Below are 5,000 nucleotides of genomic sequence, written 5' to 3'. Positions count from 1 at the left end.
GTGTTAGTTTTATATGTATGAATTCATGGTTAAAAGCGTTTTGGCTAAAAACGTCGGGAACGGGTCAAACATTTTCGTTAAATTGACTTCCGGGGACAGCGGGCTGTCCAGGTGGTTTGGCGCGCCGCGCACCCACCTGGCGCGCCGCGCAAATGAACTGCACCAGAAATTTTTTTTTGTCATGAAATTTAACGGGGTTTTATACGCGGTATGGTTTGGGTTGTTACAAGTGGTATCAGAGCATGGTCTAAGGGATTTAGGTGACTTGAGATAGGTGCCTAGACTTAGACTTTTGTGTGCGCGTAATTTGTTGCGGGACTTGTAGGATTACGGGTCAGGAACGGGTTTAGTTAGTGCCTTGTTTATAGGTCGACTAACGTTTATATTAGTAATGCGGATATTATTAATATATTATTTGTGTTGTGGTGTAATTCTCGCGTGTGCTTCTATCGCGTAGAATTTTGTTTGTGTTTGTTTATAGCATCGAGCGAGGCGGTCGTTGTACTAACGAGTCGATGCGGCGTGCGTGCGTAATAAGAACTTGCAGACCTTATTACGGGTGCAAATCGTGTCTAACAAGTGATGTACGACGAGTGTTTAGCAAGATGGGAGGGTGTTGTGCGTGTCGTTTTATACGTGCGTGGACTAATCGTTTTGCATTCTTTAGAATGACGACGCGAAACGAGACCGAGACGAACGACACGGAATTTAACGCTAGAGTTACGGCCGCCGTTGCGGAGCAAATGAGGGCGTTTCGAGAAGAAATGGATGGGAAGTATTCCGAATTCCAAAATAGGGGTGAAATGGAGCGTTGTCTTAAGAGCTTCATGAGGACTAAACCCCCTATGTATGATGGGAAACCGGATCCTTTGGTGAGTACGACTTGGGTTTCGGATGTCGAAGGGTGTTTTCGTACTATGGAATGCCCACCCGAGAAAAAGACGAGACTCGCTACTAGTTTGTTGCGAGGTAGGGCGAAGGATTGGTTGGATGGCAAGATTGATCTTGTCGGTGGTGAGACGTTTATGGCATTATCATGGGACGAATTTAAGGAGGAATTCTTCGAGGAGTTCCGAACTTCAGCCGATTTATCGGAATTGCGTTGTGAGTTGCGAAATTTGCAACAGGGTTCTATGGACTTGAATACTTTAAAGACGACTTTTATGTCGAAGGCTCGTTTTTGCCCGGAATATTTGGGGAACGATCGTTTGTTGATGGAGGATTTCTATCGAACTTTGAGCGATGACTTGAAAAGCAAAATTAGCCGGGGTTACGCGAAGTTGTTTGCGGAGTTATTTGCGGTGGCTAGAGGTTTCGAGTCTTATACGCGATCGAAAAAGGCCGAACCTTCAAGTGAGAGAAGGGTTATTTCTTATGGTGCTCCGAGTAAGAGGACTAAGGGTCCGAGTGCGAGTACGAGTAATGTGGTAAAGGGCGCGGTGGATTCTCGTGCGCCTAGGTGTTTCAATTGTGGCGTTAGGGGTCACAAGTTGTGGGAATGCACAATGCCGAGAAGTGATGACGGAATGTGCTACTATTGTCATAAAGAGGGACATCGCAAGCCGGATTGTCCCGAGTTGGCGGCGGCGAATGCCGCAAGGAGACGTTGAGGTACATTTCGTTTTAATAAATATGTCTTTTGAATATTTATTTATGTGGCGTTTAGGTTCGGATTTGTTAGATGCATTGTGTTGTGCATGTTATTGTTAAGGGTGACGTTCCTAATGGAAGTACCCTGTGACGATGTTTGATTTTTGGGACGAAGGGCGTAAGACTTGGTGCAACCAAGCATTCCTTAGTATTTGGGAAATGTTACTACCAAGCCACGGAAATGGATTTGGTGTTCGATTGTTAAGCGCGTGTTCGCTTCTGTGTTGAAGTGATGAACCATGGGGTTCGTCGGGTGATTGGAACCTTTGAGATCGAGTGTTTAAAATCTTGACGTATGTTAGTAATGGAGTCTTTATGACGCGACATTAGGTGCCTCTTTTATACCTACTAGCGTGGTGTCGACTCCGATTGCGTTGTGGTTACATTGTACTTAGGGTCCCGGGAGAAACCCTTAGGTACATGAGTGACTAAGTGAAACTTGACAAACTAAAGCAATTGGATAATTGCGAGGGTATGGTTTGTGTAATCGTGCTACACTTTTCGTTCGAAGTGTTTAAGGATTGATTGAAATCCTTTGTATGCTCAAGGTTGGAGCGAGGTGTAGTGATGGGTCGTGTGTACCTAATCGTCGGTAAAGTCTACCTTTGGTAGCATTGTACGGTTGTACGAGTTGTGAGATAGGAACGTGGTTCCAAGTGGGGGAGTCGCACTCCCGCACGAGGAAGTTTTAGTGTGATATTTCGGATGATGCTTTTGGTAGATCCGGAAATTTTTGTCGAGACCTAGTTTTGGTCGATTTGTGGTAGGGTACGATTTCGGATAAATTGTACTTATGGTTTGGATTGGAATTACCACCGAGGTGGTAATGTGGTAAACCTCGTTGAGAGATAATGGACGTGTTTGGTGAGCAAGGTGAAATCCTTCGGTTAAGGAAGGTGTGTGTCGGGTTCTCTTTTGGAGAATTCTTGTTCGGTACCTATGCTTGATATAGGTGGTTCTTGCTCGATTATGGTATGTGATTGATGAAGCATGACTTTCGGAGTCCGCTGACTTCATCATGGGATTGACGATTAATGAAGCATGATCTTCGGGTCCGCTGACTTCATTATGGTATGGTTGATTGATGGAGCATGATCTTTAGGGTCCGCTGACTTCATCATGGGAGTACGTGATTGATGGAGCATGATCTTTAGGGTCCGCTGACTTCGTCATGAGCGTGGTGTTGAGATCGGAGAAGCATGATCTTCGGGTCCGCTGACTTCATCCGGTATTGAGATTGGTGGAGCATGACCTTCGGGGTCCGCTGACTTCATCAAGAGAGTTGTGTTGTGGGACGTGAATATCGGGTTGTTCGTATTCACAATATTGCGGGTAGTACGATTGTCCCTGTTAGTTGGGCTCATAGTTTGAGGTAGTGAATGTCGGGTGGTTCGGATTCACTAAGGCTCGGGTTGTACGGCCATCCTCGGTTATACTATGTGGCGGTGGTAGTGAATATCGGTTTGCGCGTATTCACGATGACTCGGGTTGTACGGTCATTTCGTTGTGAGATATATGGATTGGGTTGGTGGATTTCGGGTTGTGCGAATTCACTAAGGTTCGGGTTGTTTCGACCATCCTCCATATGTGTTTTGGCTCGGGTTGTTTCGGCCATGTTGAGTTGTAATCTATTGGTTGTTTGATACACCAATGGTGGGGTCGTAAGGACCATGTTGTAGGAACTATCGGTCGTTTTATGCGTCGATGGTGGGGTCGTGAGGACCACGTGGTATGATTAGTGATGCGATAGCCGTGTTTCGCTCACATGTTTGTTACGGGTGTGACGATGGATGATTTCGTACACCTTGGGACTTGTGTTCCCATAGCCGTTTTGGGCGTTATCGGTTTCTAACCGTGGGTTTGTGTTGCTACGGTAGCTGCGTATGGGTCGTATTGCGCACTACAATGGATGTTGTTAAGTGGTGTTGTCCGTAAGGATTCGTTTGGTTCGGTCTTCATCGGTTCGGGTTGATGACCTTAGGTTGTGACTTAGTTGCTTTTAGCATTGTACTCGGTAATAGTACGCTAAGGGATTTATATCTCGGTACGAGAGTGGTTGAGTTTTCCCGATGTTAGGGAGGGAGCATGGTTGTAGTGCTCGGATTGTGGTTTTGATAAATCGCGGGTGACGATTTAGTTGTGGAAAGCGATTCGTTGGGAAAGAATTGCTTAGGAAAGTCGGATTGGGACTTATGTCGAGGACCGTAGGGTGAGGTCCACGTGGTTAAGTGATGAGGATCACGAGGACGTGATCGAGTTTAAGTGGGGGAGAGTTGTAAGACCCGAATATTTATCTTGCTTGTTTGTGTATTAAGACATTCGAGATTGGGTTTCGCGGATTATTTATATAAAGTTTAAAATGAAAAAGAATCTGTTTCAGAGAGGCCGCGCGCCGCGCGGGGTAGGGGCGCGCCGCGCCGATTGCTGCTGACAGAACTCCCTTGTTTTTATTTAAATTAAATGAGGGGTAAAAGGGTAAAATCACATGGGGCCGGATTTGTGTGCCATATTAGCTACTTTGGATCAGTTTTGGATCATTTTTCATGTCCATTCATCCCTTCCAAATATTTAGAGAGAGATTGGAGGTTTTGGTGAAGAAGAAGCTCGAATCGTTCAAAGTCTCGGGTTTTAAAGTTGTTCCTTTCGTTCTCGGCTACACGGTGATAGTATTGGTAAGCTCAAACTCCGAATTTCATCTATTTAATTTGATATTCAAGTTAGGGTTTTGAGTTAATTTGTTGTAATACCCTTTTTGGTGATGAAATGGGTTTAGTGATGCTAGTAATCGGGTTTATTGTTAATTGTTGGTGGATTTTGGGTTGGTGAACTAATTGGCCATGTTTAGAACTTTAATTTGAGTTTAATCACTTAAGTTAGTGATTATGGAAGTATTGGAAACCATTTTAGGTTGTTTGGTTGACTAACTTTGACTTTGGGTCAAATTAGGGTTTGGTGGTGACTATGACCCGATTGGCGATTTAATGAGGTTTATAAACTTAAAATGGATTAAGTTGAAGTATAGAACCGAGTTAAATGTGTTTTGGTGTCAAAACTTGTAAAGGATGAGATTTTGACCTTTATGGGTCAAAATTAGGGTTTAAGTGTCAAAATGGGTATGACACGTGTTTGGCACTTGTGTTCGGGTTTAATGGATGTATTAGGACCATTCTCACTCGTTTTAGTGATTATTGATTAGTTTTGGGCGCGGTTTGTACTTGGAAGTGCATTTGGGTCGAATTTGCACTAAGGGTCGAATTGGGTGGTTTATAAATCCATCCTAATTGTATTGTTGTAATTGTGATAATGGAATAGGTATCTTCCATTGGCAAGTTGCGGATTCACTTGGAAGC

This window comes from Rutidosis leptorrhynchoides, chromosome 11 (genome assembly GCF_046630445.1).
Source record: "Rutidosis leptorrhynchoides isolate AG116_Rl617_1_P2 chromosome 11, CSIRO_AGI_Rlap_v1, whole genome shotgun sequence".
NCBI classification, from domain to species: domain Eukaryota; kingdom Viridiplantae; phylum Streptophyta; class Magnoliopsida; order Asterales; family Asteraceae; genus Rutidosis; species Rutidosis leptorrhynchoides.
The sequence above is the reverse complement of the archived record's forward strand: the minus strand, read 5'-3'. Positions refer to the sequence as shown.